The sequence below is a fragment of the Muscardinus avellanarius genome, assembly GCF_963383645.1.
Source record: "Muscardinus avellanarius genome assembly, chromosome: 2".
NCBI classification, from domain to species: Eukaryota; Metazoa; Chordata; class Mammalia; order Rodentia; family Gliridae; genus Muscardinus; species Muscardinus avellanarius.
Window position 1 is genome coordinate 44,445,975 of NC_137787.1, and position 21,059 is coordinate 44,467,033.

Here is a 21,059-nt window from a genome sequence, read left to right on the forward strand (position 1 = left end):
AGAAATTGTACTTTAATCTTATAATCAAGGGTTATTCCAGTCGCTCCCAAACTTATACTATAGTTCATAGTATAGAAAATGAACCAAACTATTATGCATTTAGATGAAATACTTCACATATCTAGGTGAAGTCACTTTAGAAATGTATCCTGATTATCAGATATTGTTTCTGATTTTTTATTTATTTTTTGCTGGTCTGGGGATGGAACCCACAGGCATTTGACCTCCAAGCTACATCCCATGCCCTATGTTTTATTCTTTATTTTGAAACAGGGTATCACCAAATTGCAGAGATCCTCACTAAGTAACTGATGTGGTCCACAAACCCTAATCCTCCAGTATCAGCCTCCCGAAGGCTGGGATTACAAGTGTGCGCCACCACGCCCCGCTTTGTGCGTTTTAAAAATGTAGAGTTTACAATTAACTGAACTTAAAGACGGAATCTGTGAGGAGGTGATAACTCATAAATGATGTCACTGGGGTATGGCTGTGTTATAGGGCTGCAGCCCTTATAGCAGAAGCCCATTTATAAATGCTGTCTCATCTTCCCCAGTCACTTTGCACTGGAGCACATGGTCACATGGCAGGAAGCAGCCCTCTGTAGACAGGAAGTGGGCTCTCAGCAGGAACCAAGGCAACAAGCAGGTTGACCTTAGACTTTCTAGCCTCCGGAGCTGGGAGCAACACATATGTTTTATAAGCTCCCTAACCTTTGATGTTTTGTTATGGCAATGACAGGCACGATCAGTATAAGCAATCTTAATCTAGAAATGCCCTGTAAATAAAATTAGCATGATTTTTTAAACTTTTAAATCAACTTTAAAGCCTTTGTTATTATTTAAGTAAACCATTATGACTTTACTTGAAGATTTAGACAGATTATATGGTATTTTATCTGCCTGAAATTCGTATATAAATCTTCATATTCTAAGATAATGCAAGTTAATTAATTTATCCTATTTTATGGATGAAAAATAAACTAAGTCAAAATATGCTTTTAGTAATCTCAAAAATGTATTACGTTCTTAGCAAATGAACATAATCATTGGCCGATCTCTTCCTGTATAAATATAATAATTGTGGTTAAGAGAACAATGTTGAGAAAAAATTATTTAAATATAATTTATAATTTAATATAAATGTAATTTATGTTTATTAATAAATATGCTACATAGTAAAATAACTAACACAATTATTTGGGTCAATGTTCATACATTCTTTCTTTTAAACAAATTTATATAATATCTAATTGTGGTGAGCCGCCATTGAAAGATGGCGCCGGCTTCCTGCCTCTGAGCTTGATTAGGCACATGGCTGTGCAGGAAGCAACTCCATATTTGGAGGCTAGGGTTGCATAACACATGACGTGGTGGTGACCTGACGAGCGTGAGCCAGTGAGTGAGTGAGATGTGGCAAGAAGTGATTGGGAGAGTTAATGTTTATAATGCCCTGCACAAGGCAGATCTTCGCCATTCCGCCATTACTAGTATCCTGAATAAACGGCTTGCAAGAAGAGCTTCGTGTCGTGTCTTAATTGCTGGTCGAGGGACGCGACATCTAATCTTAATATTAAAGTATGCATTGGACACATCAAGACAAATAAAGCAATGGTCTGTGACCTTTGGGAGTCCACATGCCACTGAACAATATTAAAGCACTTTGGAAAGGTGTATACCAGGCATTCATATGAGTCCATGGGTCAAGTCTTGAACTCAAGATGGCTTAGCAGAGAGAGAACTAAGAACTACTGATCATCTATAAAAGAATATAAAAGAACACTCTAAATAAGCAAAGTACCTGGTATAAAGCAACAGAGGAGAGAGAGGGTAGTACAGCTGTTGAAAAGTAGGGAGAAAAATAAAGAAATATAAGGAACTAAATGATGGAAGGCTATGTATAACATGCTGAGATCTCAGTGGGGAGCTTTTGAGAAGTTTTGAGCAGCGATATTTTCAGGCATAAATGTTATACAATTTACTGTGATAACGGTGTGGAAAATTGATAGCAGTGGGATAATACCAAAAGGAGATGAGTCTCTCAAGGAGCCATTATTATAGGACAGACAAAAGATGATTAGGACCTTAGGTTGGAGAGTAACAATGAAAATTATATAAGTGATCAGATTAATTCACGTGGCAGAAATGATACAAGAATAAATTATAAGGAAATAACATAAGACTAGACAATTGTTTGTTGTAAAGGAAATGGAAAGAAATAAAATATGTGCCTAACAACTAATGTGCACAATATTGCTTAGAGATATCTTGGCCATTTTAGTTTGTATAAATATATTTGTGATATTTTCATAGTGACCAAGTTACCTCACAGCTCATTTGTTAGAACATAGTCTTTATTGTTAAGTAATGCATGACTATAGTAGGGCATTACCTTTCATGATATCTTTATTGCAGAACTCTAATTTTCATTTTTTGAGGTATACAGAACAATGTTCCCCTCCAAAGATGCCCTTAGCCTAATTCCAGGATCCTTATTTTCCCCTCTTTGGTCCTCGAGGTCAGTCTATATATAAACCATACCCACAGACCAATTTTACTTTTTATTTTGAAACAGGGTCTAGCTAGGTTTCTGAGAGTCTCAAGTTTCTAATGCTGCCCTTAAACTTGCAATCCTCCTGTCTCGGCCTCCCAAATATTGAAATTACAGGTATGTACCATCATGCCCAACTAAAGATCTATGAATTCTTCATGGTAAGTGGAACTTTGAGATGTAAAGATTATCCCAGATTATACAAACTAACCTAACATAATCACACAACTTCTTAAAGTTTAAACATCTTATTTTTTAGCTGAGTCAGATAGTGGTGTGATAATGGAGAAAGTGTCTGACAAGTGTAGACTTACTTTCTTTGAGGGTGGAGGAGAAGATCACAGCCTAGGTGATGTGAGTTGCCTCTAAAAGCTAAAAAGGCTGAGGGAATAGATTGTTCCTCATCCAGTGAGCATTCCTACAGCCATACTATGTCCACATAGCATAAAAGAAGAAAGATTTATTTTCTTACAATTTTAGATCCAGTGAGGCTGGGGAAGGCGGATCTCGGAACATGGCAGCAGGAGGCAGAGGAAAGGAGAGCACCTGGGCTATGCCCACATCATGCAGGATGAAAGCAAGAAATAGCAAGCAAGGGAGGAGGAACAATTAATATAATCCTTAAGGCCACAACCCTAGGGACCTACCTCCAGCCATAGCTTACCAGCCTGGGTCAACACTGAGAAAAGTCCAGTACAATGGAATTATTCACTGCTGGGATTTCAACCCTCATGGCTCAATTATATCAGTTCCAAACACTGATAAAGAAGCTCTTTAGAGAGGACAACTTATATCTATCTCTAACATTTCTCTAAAGCCTCCTAAAAGAAAAACAGCCCTGCATGAGATATGTCAGTATCTCTGAGCAACAAAACAGTAAAGATACTAAACTCATGTTGTTTAATATGCTAAGGGCCTGCAAATTTGTTATCACAATACTGAGAAATTGGTGTAGATTCATATGAGAGAAAGGTGCTATTACAATAAATATCAAAAAAGTAAGAATGATTATAGAGTTGGTTGTTACAGATTGAGAGAATATGGTTGTTGGGAAACTGTTCCCAGGGACCCCTGTTAGGGTCCCGGACACAATTTCCCTCAAATCACAACAATACCCCAAACGACCAAAAACAGAGGAAAAAACGGCAGGTTCTTGTCCTAAGCTAATAATAAATATGCATAGCTTGGACAGTTGCTGAAGATTTAAAGAAGTTTATTAAAAAGATATAAATACAGAAGATAGGTACAGCTCCATGCCAGACTGGCATGGAGGGGTGACTCAAATGAATACACCAAAGGATCACACGTGGACTGGACTTTTTAATACCCATGACTTTCATCTTGTTTATGTAATTCTGATGTAGTGAAAGTCCCTGTAAGGTACCTCCCCTTACTCTGTAAGGTACCTCCCCCAGCAAGGTGTGGCAAGGTGTCTCCTTTCATGAAGGGCAAGGTCAAACCCTGCTCCATCCTCCCTAGATTATCATGTAGATCTGTCTTTAAATAGAGAAAGGTCTAGTTCTCCTCTCCTAAGATCTGTCTTTAGATAGAGAAAGGCCTAGTTATCCTCTCCTATTGACTTGTTAATTACTTTTAGCTAGGTTAATTTACATTGGAATAGTTGCCTGCTTTTAGGCAGAAACCAAGTCTTTGCACAGATTTGCCCCTCACCCAATTTTTGAAATATATTAATAATCATAGCTTTCTCAAATCTTACTAGGCCATTCCCAATACTGGTACATTGGTCATTGGAAAAAAAATTGAAAGGATTTTTCTATACCATGGAAACGGGCGTGAATCACCTAGGTTCTTTTGAGCAGAGAGAAGTTTTTAAAGTCACCGTTCTTAAATTCTCCGACGGAAATGAGGAGCTAAGCAAAGAAAAAGTAAATTACTTCAGTGAATACATAAATCATTGTGAACAAGCTCTTGATAAACTCTAAGGACATTGCTGAAGAGGGTCAGAAGAAAATAAAGATCATGTTATAGGAAACTGGAAGAAAAGAGAATTGTTATTCAGTGACAGAAAGCAGGATTGTGTCTTGCATTATGTGGGCTGCAGAAATTGTGAGAGATGAATAGATACTTATCAGAGGTAATTTTCAAAGAAATTACTGAAGGTGTGGCCTTTTTTTTCCCTACTCCTTATACTAAAATGTGAAAGCAAAGATAAAAAACATTAAGCAATAGCAACACAAATTGTTAAACAAAAAGTAAATGGTAGGAGCTGTTTTGGGAAATTGTCAGCTCATCCACATTACAAAACATGCTAAAGTAAGATATTCAATGACAGGAAAGTTCTAGAGAAAAAGCCAAGGTTGTGGCTACTGGCTACAATGCTTTGTTAGTGTACTATTATTGGGGATGGCCTAGGAAGATTTGAGAAAGCTCTGATTTTTACCATATTCTCTCAATCCCTAACAGCCTCTCAGAAAAATCAAAATATCAGAGTAATCAGTCCCAGCAGAGGCTCTTTGGAGAGTGTGAGGGTGTGACACACATAACATACATATTTTTTCAAGCCAACCACTGAGTTTCTAGAAAACTTAAGGGGTGCTGTGCTTGTGTGTGGGTGTTTGTGTGTGGGTGTGGGGGTTGAGGTCTTGCTATGTTGCCCACTCTGTTCTCAAACTCCTGGATTCAAGGAATACTCCTGCCTCAACCACTCAAGTAGCTGGGAGTGTAGAAATGCATGCCACTCTGCCCAGAAAGGACTTTCTCTTTTTATTCTCCCTTTTAGTTCTCCCTTGTTTTGTTTTGTTTTGTTTTTCCCTCATACTTTCAGTGCTTCCTGAGGGTTCTGTTGACTCTCTGTTTTATTAACTTTAATGATTCTAAAGTTCATTCAAACTTGGAGCTGCAACTGACATTTGGACACTAGAACTGTAGTTTTTTTATATATTCTATGTATTCTGGCCTCTGGCCTGTTACGGATTTGGGGAGAGTTGGGTTGTGGGGAAACTGTTCCCAGGGACCCCTGTTAGGGTCCCAGACACAATTTCCCTCAAACTGCAACAAAAACCAAAACGACCAAAACCAGAAAATTACTGCAGGTTCTTGTCCTAAGCTTAGAATAAATATGCATAGCTTGGACAGTTGCTGAAGATTTAAAGAAGTTTATAAAAAAGATAGAAATACAGAGGATAGGTACAGCTCCATTCCAGACTGGCCTGGAGGGGTGACTCAAATGAATACACCAAAGGGATCACACGTGGACTGGACTTTTTATACCCATTGAGGAGATAGAAGGGAAATAGGCAGATAGGAAAAAGACCTTGGTAGAAAAATGTTAATTTCCTGAATTTCCTGAGGAGTGACAAGTACCTGAAATCCCAAAGGCTCAGAGATAAGAAGGCCAGAGCTTCACAAAGCCATCTGTTTACTAATTAACAAACCTAGGAGCCAGCACAGAGCAAGTCGGACACTCCTACTGAAGGAAAGGAGATGAGACCCTTCAAAAGACTTGCAAATACCCTATGCAAATCCTGAGAGCTGCTTCCCAGAATTCCCAAAAGTCACCCTAACCAAAGCGGATTTGCAAGCAGTGGGCAATGACCCTTGGGGATCAGCAATTGGGGCTTCCTCTTGGGACCCCCTCCCCTTTGGGGGAGCTGTTCTCTCCCTCGCAGGTTGTGTTGGCCCTGAGAGAAAGCAGAGTGTATTTGAGGGCACGTGGCTCGGGTGACTCTCAAGTAGTGACCTGAAGGCCTCTGCTAGACATCAAGGCTGATCAGGCCCCTAGGGGTGACCTACACCTCTTTTCTAGCAAATCGCATGGACTCTGGGAGAAAGTAGTTTGCAACTGATGAACACTTGGCTCGGGCGACACTCGAGGTAGTAACCCTGAAGGCAGCTACTGGACCCTGGACTTCCAACCGCCCCTTTGGGGTGTTTGGCCACTTTTCTCTATTCCCTTCTGGCAGATCGCGTGGACTCTGGAAGAAAGCAGCCTGTACCTGAAGGCAATTTGGCTTGAGCTACTCTCAAGTATTGTCCTGAAGGCAGCTGCTGGACCCAGAGTTCCAGCCCTTTTGGGGGTGTACAGCCACCATTTCCCCATTCCCTGCTGCTTCCAATAAACCTTTTACTCCCCTTCCTGGGGTCTGCGGGTGTCATTCTTCACTCACCATAGACAAGAACCCGGTAAAGAAACATTGAGTTCCTTCTTAGGAAACTCCGTTTCATCTCCAGGAAATGCTGGGTTTCCTCTCAAGAAACCCCATTTCACCATGACCTTCATCTTGTTTACTTAATTCTGATGTAGTGAACATCCCTGTAAGGTACCTCCCCCAGCAAGGTGTGGCAAGGTGTCTCCTTTCATGAAGGGCAAGGTCAAACCCTGCTCCATCCTCCCTAGATTATCATGTAGATCTGTCTTTAGATAGAGAAACTCAAAGCCTAGTTCTCCTCTCCTAAAATCTGTCTTTAGATAGAGAAAGGCCTAGTTCTCCTCTCCTATTGACTTGTTAATTACTTTTAGCTAGGTTAATTTACATTGGAATAGTTGCCTGCTTTTAGGCAGAAACCAAGTCTTTGCTCATATTTGCCCCTTACCCAATTTTTGAAATATTAATAATCATAGCTTTCTCAAGTCTTCCTAGGCCATTCCCAATACTGGTACATGGCCTATATAACCGAATAACTATATACGATCTCCACTTGAATTTCTTAAATAAAGCAGAGATTAAGCAAGATTATATGACTTCTTTCAGAATCCACAATCAAAATTAAATAAAACAAACTAAGACAACAATGACCCAGAGAGATCCCAGATGTCATTCTTTATGCCTAGAAAAATTACCTCTTTTGTTATCCTACTAAAAACAAAAATTCCCATATATACAATACTCATGGTCACACAAGAATTTCATTTATAGTTGAAAATATATTTGAAAATTGTCCTTACTGAAGGTCCTTTCTCCCTGATTGTTAATATATTAGGCAAGACTTTAACAAGGCTTGAAGAATACCATATATATAATATCAAAAACACAGTTGATAATTTTAAATTTTCCAGCATGGTAGATTTAGATTCTTTCTTTCCCTCTTAACATGAATAAGATTTCACATATTCAAATATGTAAATTAAGTTAGCAGCACAGGAACTGGTTGGCAAAGAAACATTTATAGTTAGTAATTCTAAACATAAGGACCTGGAGTTACTGTTTTTAAATAGGCAAAGTCAAATAAATGCATTCCCTTATGAGTCTTTTCCAAATGTGAAATTGTACTCTGATAACTGGAGAAATCTTGGCCTTCAAATAAACCATGGAAGAAAATCAACCTTAGCTCTTTCTGGTCTGAATGAGAATTGAAGCCACTTAGAGCCTCCTATCAAGACTTTCCTCAGTATCTTCAAAGACTGAGGAGAGTAAACAATCACTCAAGTCTGTGGTGCCAAATTCACTAAGATAGAATGAAGGGTACATATAGAGTTTTTAAAAGAAGTTATCTGTATAAAACTGGAGTTTCCTGGGAGAAAGAAAGAGATTAGTCCCTTTGGAAATAAAAATTATATATAATAAAAAGAAAGGGTATGAAAGGTTTGAGCTGCCACCCTGCAGGGGGTGGGGCCGGAAGCTAAGAGGTGGAGCCCTGTGATTCCCAGAGGAGACCACGCCTCTCAATCTGAGAAAAGCCCAATAGAGAGAAGCCCAATAGAGACAGAGAGATTTGCTCTCCCCCACTAGCCCCCGCGGGCCCACAGGGGCTGGCAGCCGACTCCCCACAAATAAAGGCATTCATACCACCTATACTGGATTTCCGCGTGTATCTGTGCACCAATGGGACCCGCTGCATCTTTATTTATTAATCAGGGTAAAGTTGCAGAAAAAAATAGATTAATTATATCTTAAAACCAATATGTTAAAACTTTTATTAAATATTCTTTCTCTGTCATTTGTTGAATTGTGTTCTCATAAATGTTATATGAAGTCCTACCCTCTGGTTTTACAGAATTTGACATTATTTGCAAAGGGAGTATTTACAGAAATAATCAAGTTCCAATGAGGTAATTAGGGCGGAATCTAATCTGAAATAATTAGTATCCTTTTACACAGAGGAAGACATAACCCAAAAGAAGAAAAAAAAAAAAAAACAGAAAGATTGTCATTTGTCATTTGAGGGTGAAGGGCTGAGTGGCACATCTACAACCAAGCAATGCAAAAAAAATAAAAAAATAAAAAAACTACCAGAAGCATGGAACAGATTCCAACACCCCTTGGAAGGGGCCAACCCTGTCAGCACTTTACTTTTGGACTTTTATTCTCTTTAACTATGAGGCAATACACTTATTTTTCTGTTAGTTTAAACTACTCAATTTGTGGAAATTTGTTACAACTTATTCTGTGTTGTTGGACTAATAGTTTCTTCATTGTGTTGTATGTTGAACTGTGAATCTCTCTTTTGTTACCTTTTAATTGTCATGCCTCCATATCTGCTGAACCCCAAGAATTTTTCTAAACATGTATTTCTAGATCTTTCTGCTTAATACTTTCATAATGCTAATACACATAATTTTCTTGAAATATGTTGATCCTAGTCAATGGCTACCAATCTGCTTTATCTATTACCACATGAGTTTTAATATGAATTAGCTTGTCAGCCTTCTTGTTCTCACCACCTCAGGCGGGCTTGCTGCCGCACTGTTCATTCCTTTGCTTCTAACCCTTCCACGTCTTCCGGTGTTTCCGTTGTTAGCTATGTATTCATTTTACATTGTGAAAATTACTATCATTCATAATGCAATAAAGTCATTTTGGTTTTCTATTTTTCAAATTAAACTTTAAAATATATACATCATGTCAGTGTTATTGTTAACGTAATTAGGGGACTGAAAATTTTGATGGGAATATCATACTTATTTTTTGGCTTTAATATCTCCACAATAGTAATATCAAAAGAAGCAGAAGAGATGATAATATCAAGACTACATGGTTTCAGGACAAATGATCTGTTTTAATAAGATATAATTGTGATACATACCTATGCAATGCCTTTAACCTTTTTGCATACTTACTGTTCTAAATTTGTTATTAACTTTGCTTTGCTTACTATAAAATATTGCTTCACCATGCCCATCTTCTCAATCATTGAAAGTATTTTTTTTTTTTTCTTCTTAGGGATATTCTATTCTCTCAAAGTTCTATAACTTCTTGCTCCTATCTGAACTACTTGTTCTCACGATCTGTAGAACTACCATATTCTCTATTGTATTTTTCATTATGATACAGTAAGGAGTCACAATATCCTTTATCTGGACCTTAATTTTCATGGCTTCTCCATTTTTAACACATGTCTGCCCTGCACAGATACATAAATAATGTTTCAGATGTGAAGAGGATATGGCCAAAATGTATAAGCTTTTGCATCTTCACAAGGGTGATGTATTGATATGTTATTTAAAATAATTTGGTAAGAGAAACCTCAGCCACCTAGCAAGACCTTGTGTCAAAATGAAAAATAAAATAAGGCTGGGGATGTACTTCAGAGGTAGAACACCCCTAGGTTCAATCCCCAGTACCACACACAAAAAAAGAAATTTGCTAAGTATGAATTTTTGGATTAAAGTAACAATTGTTACCATAGAAATTTAAAACCTTAATATATTGTATTTTATCATTCAATTTTAAATCTGATACAAAACTTCCACTCCTTCATTGAGAGAGCATTTATTTAAAAAGCAGTGCCTCATCATATTTTGATGTTCTGAAATATCACCAGCACATGTCTAATTGTGGAATTCTTTTGAGATGTGGAGAAAAGAGAATCTTTCTATGGTCTTGAAGAAATATAAATTTGTATAATCATTATGAAAAATACTATGGAATCTCCTCAAAAAACTTAATACCAGATCCAGCAATTCTGTATATATATATATATATATATATATATATATTATATATATATAACATATATATGGAATATATATTTATTAGTGGAATTATATATATAAGTATATATATTTTATATATATATTATATATATATATATATGTATATGTACACACACACACACACACACACACACACACACACACACTACTGCAGGAAATACCGTGAACAAACATCTGTATTTTTATAATTGCTCCATTGCTATTAACTATAGACAACAAATTCAAATAAGCTAAATATCTACTAACTGATATGTGGATAAAGGAAATGTGGAACATATACCTAATGGAATATCATCAAGTCATAAAAATGAATGAAATCTTGTGTTTTACGACAACGTGGATGAAAATGGAACTCTTTACACTAAGTAAAGTTGTCCAGGCACAGAAAATCAAACACTTCATTGTTTAAGTCATCTTTCTCACCCCTGTGATCTAAACATCTGATGTTCAACACTTATAGGAAAAAAGGTTTATTTGTTTATAGGTCTGGATATTTCACTCTATATATGTAGCCCATTTACACTGGCAGCCAACCGGAGCCTGGGCTATATATAGGTCTTTAGGGCATGTTACTGGGAGAAGAGAGAAGGCAATGACATGTTTTCAGCTCATGGTAGAAGGGGCAAGAGAAAAGCAGGAAGCTGTCGCAGTCTGTCTGGGAAACCCTGTCTTAGGCCAGGCCCCAGAAATGCCTGGGGTACAGTAGCCACCTCCCACCTCCAACATGGCGGCCACATGAGGTCAGGGAAACATTTTAAATCTTAGATACTCACATGACTAATCCAAAAAAGTTGGTTTCATAGAAATTGAAAGTAGAGTAGTAGTTACCAAAGGCTGGGGAGAGAATGAAAGAAAGACAGAAAGAGGTTGAACTATGTATTTAAATAGGAATAAAAAGTTCTGGTGTGCTATTGCACATTAGGGCAGTATAGATGATGATAATGTACTATATATTCATAAAGCAAGGAAAAGGGAATTTGAATGTTTCCAATATAAAGAAATGATGAGAAGATATCGATATATGTAACTCGATTTAAACATTATATAATGTATATATGCATCAAAACATCATCTGGTAATCCATGAATAGGTACAAATTTTATATTATTTTCTACCAGTTGAAGAAATTTAATTTAAGTAAGTAGTAAAATTATAAAACTTACATACAGATATTCTTGAACAAACCTACAAATAACAGCTTATTGTTCAGGTGGTAACATTATATAAAATATCACCATGTTACTATTTTAGAATAACATTTTCATTCATTATAATTAACTTAAAATATTAGTGAAATAGGTGTAGCATTCAGCTAAAAGCAGTTCAGGAATACTATGAAATAGCTACCACACATTTTTGTACACACATAGAGACACATATAACAAAAGTACTGAAGCCTGCAATTTAACAATTTTTTCTCAAGCCAGCAAAGAACCAAGATCAAAGAGAAAACTAAATCAGGAAAGACAAACACCAGTAGAGAAAAATAGAATTTGAGCAGGTACTTTAAAGAGGTTGATACAACTGAACAACACATAAGCCAGTAAGAATATTCCACTAGAAGTTTTTAAAGTATTACTACGTGCTGTGTGGACTAGCATGAAAGTGTGATATCAACAGACACAAGGAGTTTGTGCCCATTTATAATCTTCCTTCAGGAAATCCAGGAGTTGCTCAGCAGGAGGATTGTGAAGAATACTACGAAAGTGTCCCCCTTGGTACACCCTAGGAACCAGCACCACTTTCCAAAGTCAGCCTATCCAACCTCCTATATATTTATGAGGGAACAAAGTTTTCCTCTGAAAAAATAGGGCAAGCAATATAGAAGGTGAACAGCTATGGAAATTGACTATAAATTGAAGTTGGGAAAGAGAAGTCAAAGGCTTTATCCTACCTGTACTGTGAAAAACAGCTGTATTTGGTGGAAGGGTTGGGCTCTCACACTATGCATATGTGTGGGTGGGTGGCGCGCAGGACTGTGGCCTAGGCTCAGTCAGCATTATCTGTAGTGAAGGACAGAAAGGCTTAAGCAGGCCACATTCCACAGGACCAGGTTCCAGTGACAGCCGAAAATTGAGACTTAAGAACATGAAGGAATGCACCACTCCCTCAACCTTCGCCCCTAGACTAATGTGTGTCTGATGAGAGAGCTGTATGAAAAGTTTTCTCTTGAGAAAAGCTTAAAGAGAAACCTCTCTGACAAGTAGGAAGACTTGAACCAAATGGGACATAAACTTCAAACAGTCCAACTCCTGGGAGTTTAACACAAATTCTCATTTGGCCTTGAGGACTGAAAGACACAGACACACATGCCTTGCAAATTCAGCCATGTATGAGGATATAAATTTAGAAACCCTAATAAATGAAAAGTCATAGTGTGTTCTTTGGTTGGAAGATACAAGTAGTAAAGATGTTATTGCTTGCCCAATTCATCCATACAGTTAATGTAATTCTACTCAAAATAGCAGCAAGAATTCTTTAGATATAAACACATGCTTTCAAAAATTTGCTTGAAAAAATGTTGAATAAGTACAGACAAATGATCTTGAAAAAAAGACAAAGTTGGTGGAATAATAGTACACACTTTAAAAATTTACTAAAAAGTCACCATAAACAAAAATCCTAAAAGTAGAGAGCAAATTGAGTAATACCTAAGAGAAAGTACATGACCACCAATAGTTTTTCAAACGCCAATGATTTAAGGATTAATGAGAAATAGACTCAATATTCAATATCAGTAATCCCAAATATTCTGACACAATGTATAGCATAGGCCCAAGAATACTCATTTTTTATTGGTGCACTATAGTCTCACATTAAAATGTGGACCATGTTGACAATGGCATATATTCACACAGTGCTTGGTCTCTTCTCCATTTCCATCCCTCTTGATATTGAATGTCCAGGTTAACAATGTTATATTAATATAACATAGTCACATGTAGCTTTTCCATTAATGAACCTCAGCCTTCTTCCTTCTCTACCCTTCCTTTATGGCTTCTTAGAGGTTTACCCTTCATTATCTGGAGTCCCTCTGGTATCCCAAATACTCCCTAGCTTGAGCATATTAGAGAAAACATATGTCCCTTCTCTAACCATGCTTGGCTAATCTAACTTAACATAATATTTTCTAGGTCTTTCCATCTCTTTATGAATGACATGATTTTGTTCTTCTTTATTCCTGAGTAGAATTCAATTGTGTGTATATCAAGTAATTTCTTAATCCATTCATCTGTTGATAGACACCTAGGTTGGTTCCATATTTTGGCTATTGTGAATTGTGCTGCCATAAACATGTGTATGCATATGTTACTATAGTTCTCTGATTTCACCCCCTTTGGAAAATACCCAGTTCCTATCAAAATACCAACAACATTCTTCATAGACCTAGAAAAATCAGTCATGAATTTCATATGAAGAAACAAAAGACCCAGAATAGCCAAAGCAATTCTCAGCAATAAGAACCATACAGGACACATCACAACTTCTAACTTTAGATTATACTGCAGAGCAATAGTAGTTAAAACAGTATAGTAATGGCACAAAAAACAGGCACACAGACCAACAGAACAGAATAGAAGATACAGAAACAAACACGCACACTTCTTAGTCAAAGGGACCAAATTCATACACTGGAGAAAAGACAGCCTTTTCAACAAATGGTGCTAAGAGAACTGGCTAATCATTTGTAGATAAATGGAACTAAACCCTTACCTCTCACCATGCACAGGAATCAACTCAAGATGTATCAAAGACCTAGAAATCAGATCAGAGATAGTAAAGCTATTAGAGGAGGGCATAGGTTCAACACTCCAACATAAATGCACAGGTAGTAATTTCCTAAACAAGATTTCGAAAGCTCAGAAAATTAAAACAAGAATTAACAAGTGGGATGGCATCAAACTAAAAAGTTTCTGCTCATCAAAGGAAATCATCAAAAATCTAAAGAAAAAGCCTATAGAATGGGAGATCTTTACCAGCTATCCCTATGATAAAGGGCTAATATCCTAAATTTACAAAGAGCTTAAAAGACTTTACACTGGCAAAACAAATTATCCAATCAAGAAAGGGCAACTGAATTGAATAGACACTTCACCAAAGAAGAGATAGAAATGGCCAATAGATACATGAAAAGATGTTCATCATTAGTAATCAGGGAGATGCAAATCAAAATTACACTGAGATTCCATCTAACTCCAATCACACAGGTAAACATAAAGTCAAATAACAATGAATGTTGACAAGGATGTAGGGAAATAGGAACGCTTGTACACTGTTGGTGGGAGTGCAAACAGGTTTGGCCACTATGGAGATCAGTGTGGAGATTCCTTAGAAAACTGAGAATGGCTCCAACCCATAAGAATATTCATTTTAATGAGTATTTACAGTTAATCTGTAGGAGTTTTTTCTACCTGCTGGGCAGGCCATACTTGAAACCTACTACTGTACAGTCTAGAGAGTAGTCTATGTTATTGCAGTTAATTTTATTTACTGCATTTTACTTACCATTTTATTTACACAGATAATAATCACCATAACATTTGTCTTTTTAAAGTTTACTTTCTTTTACATACAAAAATTTGCATGGAAATAATATTTTTAGATATAAACATGGTTTAAAAAATATGAAAGGCCCATAAACATGGTTTGTTGAAGTAACTATCAACATGATGTTAAATAATTTTTCCTTTTCCCTCTGCTTTGGTTAAACCTACCATGAAACAATAGTCAGTTCCCATCATTAACAGCATGCATGCACAGTAACAGAACTACTTTTATTACAGAATAAACAACTTCCATAAAAAAAATTAAATTAATTTTCTAGCACTCTAAAATATTATTGAAAATATATCTATAATTTGTTCAAAATATACTGAAGTTCTCAATTAAATTGGCATTTTATGCTTCTTATATGTTATAATATATAACAAATATATATATATGTTATAATATATAACAAATATATATATGTTATAATATATAACAAATATATATATGTTATAATATATAACAAATATATATGTTATAATATATAACATATATGTATATATGTTATAATATATAACATATATGTATATATGTTATAATATATAACAAATATATATATATATATATATATATATATATATATATATATATATGCTGAATGTTATAGAGCTTTTCATACTGTCTATGGAGAAGAAGCAATTTCTAACATTAATGATAGGAAAAAAAAATTTTTCTTTGTAGTACTGGGTATTGAGCCTGAGGCATTCTATCTTTGAGCTGCACACCAAAAAATCCTATTTTTTATTCTTTATTTTGAAACGGAGTCTAACAAAGCAGTGGAAGGCCTCACTAAGTAGCTGAGGCTGGCCGTGAATCTACAATCCTCCTGTTGTAGCCTCCCAAGAACTGGGACTACAAGCATGAGCCACCACATCAGGCTAAAAAGAAATTTTAAAATAAGACAAAATGTGACTTGTTATTGGTATATATGTACACACACACACACACACACACACACACACACACACACACACACATATATATATATATATAAAATATATATATATATGCATATATAAATAGCAGAGGCATATTTATATGTGTGTGTATAAACAAACCTATATGCTTATTACCTCATCAGACTGTTTTGAACCATCCCTGACACATTTAAATTAATTAAACTGCATATGCAGGTTATAATTTACATAAATACTAACTTTTATTATTTCCTTTATTTTATTGGCACATTGAAATTATATCTCACAGTAAGGTTCAGAATGATATAAACATGCCTATAGATCTTGGTGTGTTTCTCTTTAGGTCCCACCCTGCTGCTTACTCCTCCCCATACACAGTTTGAGAATGGTAGCTATTATTCACTATTTTTTTTAATTTTTATGAAAGAGGTCAAAATAAGTTTAAAATCTTACATGGTTAAGCTGTAAAGCAATATTTCCTAGTGAACTAAGAACAAGGATTATTTTTCTTTTAAAAATTTTCAAAACTACCAGAAATTGAATACTCATTTTAATATATGATTTTCTTTCTCCTCAAATTAAGCAATTTAATCCCTTTAAAAGAAAATTTAGCCAGTGCACGCTTGTAACCCCTGCTCTTGGGAGACGGAGACAGGAGGATCTGGTGGGTTCAAAGCCAGCCGCGCTGGCTTAGGAAACCCTGTTTCCAAATAAAAATATAAAACAGGTCTGGGAATGTAGACCAGAGGTAAAAGGGTTTCCAGAAACCCCAGTACCACCAAAAAAAAAAAAAAAAAAAAAAAAGAAGAAAAGAAAATTTAAATCAAATATTGAAAAGATAATTAGAGGAAGCTCACCAAAATCCCTAATCCATGTAGAAAATTTTAATAGGTGAAGTATGATCATATACAAAAATATATTTCTGGAAGAACTGTAGAGAACTTGTATTAACTTGCAAAATATATGGCTAGTAAAGTAAAAACTAAATGAATGCAAAATTTGTTCTGGAAAAGAAGCATGAATACCGAATATATACATACATAGTTTGTAATTATACATTCATTTTTATCCAGCATAAGGCCACTTGAAAACATAAAGATACTCATTTTCCTTAGGTTGCAATAATTATTTTCTCATGCATTTGGTACTAGAGAGTGAACCAGGGCCTTGTTCATGCTAGATACAGGCTCTGTCCAGCTCAAGGGCACCTCCAGTCCCAAAATAGAAATATTTAAATAAAAAATTATGCAGTCTGAATGTATGCCATTTTCAATATGAGCTACATAAAAAAAGTAGTATGGAATTTTTGCTAACTTTTGACACTAAGCTTTTCCTAATTAATAGAAAATTAAAAGTGCTATTGAGATTTTTAAAAAAATTATGAGAGGGGCACGCAGGACTCCCAGAAAAACCAGGGCCTGGGTCCCAAGTTCCTGGGCCCTGGGCGAGGGTCATGCAGGGCAGGCTGGACTCTCAGAAAAACCGGAGCCCACCCTGGGCCCTGGGCGGGGGTCACGTGGGGCAGATCGGACCCCAGAAAAACCGGGGCCTGGGTCGCAAGGCCCTAGGCCCCAGATGGGGGTTGTGCAGGGCACGCCGGACCCCCAGAAGAATCAGAGCCTGCAGAGGGGTTATGTCAGTGCTGGGGCCAGAGAGGCCGGGATCGGAGCCTGCTGTGAGGCAAGGCCACTACTGAGGCCTCTGAGGCTGGGATCGGAGCCTGCCGAGGGGTTAGGCCGGTGACCGGGGTCAGCGAGCCCAGGATTGTAGCCTGCCATGAGGCAGGGCTGGTGCTGGGGCCTCCCAGGCCTGGATTGGAGCCTGCCGAGGGGAAAGGCCAGTGCTGGGGCCAGAGAGGCCGGGATTGGAGACTGCCATGAGGCAAGGCCGCTACTGAGGCCTCTGAGGCCGGGATCGGAGCCTGCCGAGGGGTTAGGACAGTGCTGGGGCCTCCAAGGCCGAGATCAGAGCCTGCCAAGGGGTTAGTCCGGTGCTGGGGCCAGCAACGCCTGGATTGGAGCCTGCCACGGGGTAAAGCCGGTGCTGGGGCCAGCGAGTCCGGAATCAGAGCCTGCCATGAGGCAAAGCCACTACTGAGGTTGCCGAGGCCAGGATCAGAGCCTGCCATGAGGCAGGGCCGGTGCTGGGGCCAGCAAGGTCAGGATCAAAGTCCTCCGGGTGGCCAGGCCACTACTGGAGCCATCAAAAGTGGGATTGGAATTTGCAATGCAGCATGCACAGGGAAATATCACAGAAAATAAAAACCAGATGCTTCTCTAATTAGCAAAAACTAGGAGGTAAGCGGTAACAGGAGGAGGTCAAGTTATAGAAAAGGCCCTATATGGAAGCAATTAAGATGACCAATCAGAGGGGATGGGATGGGGGAGGATGGAACCTCTTTAAAACTCAGGAGGTACGTAAACAAATGTATCAAAGATAATCACCAATCAAGCATGGGATCAAGGGAGGGGGAAGGAATGGGATGGGGATTGGATGGGGGCAAATTGGATGATGTGTGCTTGTATATCCTCTCAAGTTTTGTATTCCAATGTGATGTATGATTACACTGCACCAATAAAAATATTTTAAAAATAAAAAATAAAAAAATAAAAAATTATGAGAGAAACTTAAGAAAGGAAGAAATAGCTTATTTCTGTTACTTCATATTATTTTTGTAATACAAATAAACTATAATCTAGATGTTTAAATATGTGTTAAATCTTAATCTATTTTTACTGATATTTGTTTTAATTATCTAATATTAACTAAATTTAATTCAGAAACAGTATCTTAAAGGATAGAAACAGTATCCTTTAAGATAAACATATTCTAGAACTATATAATGGCTCTCTTAATGCATATTTTATGTAATGTAGCAACAATAACTTATCATAGTAAATAAAAAAATTTTCTACAATGTAATATACTGCTAATGATACAAAGAATGAGTATTATTTAGTAAAACAAAGGTAAAATTATGAGTCTGATCATTTTTATGCTTATTTTCTGTTTTAAAAGCATGAGTAAACAAACAAACATGCACACACACACACACACACACACACACACACACACACACACATATATATATATAAAATTACATATAGATAGATAGATAGATAGATAGAGATACTTATTCCCCCACAAGATATGAAAGTAATTTGTATCTTAATTATTGGCCTTCCAACTTTCTTTTCCTCTTTCATACCAAAGTATTATTGTTTGGTATTAATTAGGATGATTTTAGCTACTAAACAAAATATATATTATCATTATTTAGCTCTTTTTGATAGGCTAGCATTTGAATTGACCCACTCGTTCCATGACAACAGAAAGAACCATATTCTTCTGTATTATTGAATTCTCTGCCTAGTCCGAGTTAATTCAAAAATGTTCCTTTTGTTTATAAGATAGTTTATGAATAATAGCAATAGTAACCAATGGTAACTAAGTTAATATGCTTCCATGTTGATGCCCTTTTAGAAAAATAAAATCATTTTTCAGGACTTTTTTACCTGAACACTTCTGCAAGACTGACTTTTACTGCTCAAGTTGATGCAGCCTCATATATCCCTTATTGAATTATTCATTTCATTTCATTCATCAAGCTCCAGGCTCTATTCCTTAAAAATGTAAAAATAAAAAAGAAAATGTCTGGGTTCATGAAGTTTACACTATATTGATAAAAGAGTAATCAAATAATCTAAAAAGACATGTATTATAATGGCAGGTACTATGATAAAGGACGAAAGAAGAAACAGTAAGAAGTATCTAAAGTGACAAGAATAAAGAGTAGTTTTTGGATAAAACTCTCCCTCATGGATGAACTCACTGAGAAAATGACCATGGGTGATGAACCTGATAAGGTTGAGTAAATCATTAAGATAGCAATTGAATGCCGGGCGTGGGCACGCTTGCAATTCCCGCGCTTGGGAGGCTAAGACAGGAGGATCTCATGGGTTCGAAGCCAGCCTCAGCTACTTAGTGAGGCTCTCAGCAACTTAGTGAGACCCTGTTTCCAAATAAAATATAAAAATAGGTCTGGGAGTATAGCCCGGATGTAGAAAGCCTCTGGGTTCCAAACCCAGTACCACACAAAAAATAATAATAAGATAGCAATTAATTGTATTACAGTGTCCAATATGAGATGAATAACTATGGAAATTCCATGCTTTACATGTAACATATAAATCAAGGATACACTTATCTCTGCACAATTTACAAAATCACTAAGATATTTCTGCTCCTCAAGTTTCAAACACTAGTGATAATGATCACAACATTCACTTCACAAGAAAGGCAAAGCTAAGCTCTCAACAGAAGTTTCATCTTTCTTACCAGCCTCAGTTACAGGACTTACAGAATGCGAATGCTAGAATGGTTTATTTAGTAATATGCAAATCGAGTTAATAAAACATGGACCATTTCAGTTATAAGCTGAGTATCCAAAGCAATTTTTTAATGTATGATTATATATTCGATGATTGCTGACCACTTTCAATCACTACTCTTCCCTGTTTTATTCCTGTTTGTCATCATGGTAAACCAATGAGAAAACTTCATGCTCCTTTGTTCTGAAATGACAAAACGTTTAGATCACGAAGCTCTGGGAAGTGGATGAACTCTCACCCCAGACTCAAAAGTTGTCCAGAAGTTTCCTCCCAAGCTGGGAGGGCCCTTCCTGCCTCCCTACAGTGTTTTTCAGACCTGCTGTAGATCCTGCTCTTCTTTCCCCAGAAATCTTCATTATGTGAGCTGAAGATCACTTCACCCTACCTTGGTGCATGTGCAGTGTCATCCTGAGCAGTCCAGTGTGCAGAGCCCTTTCTGTATGTGTGGAGTGACTGGCCTTCTCAGCTGCTATACCAAAAACCCTCTAGTCTAAGTGACATCAACAGGATAAGTGTATTCCAGACAGAACCAAGGCTAAAAAGTCAAATAACCAGGAGCCTGGCAATTCAGTCCCTGCTGAGGGCCCTCTTCCACTCTTAAAAGTGGATGCCTTTTTGCTATAAGATGACATGATAGAAAGAGAGAGAGAGAGAGAGAGAGAGAGAGAGAGAGAGAGAGAGAGAGAGAGAGAGAATTCTCTATCCTTGTCACAAAGCACTCATCTTTAATTATCCTCATGTTGCATTAGGATTTCACCATAT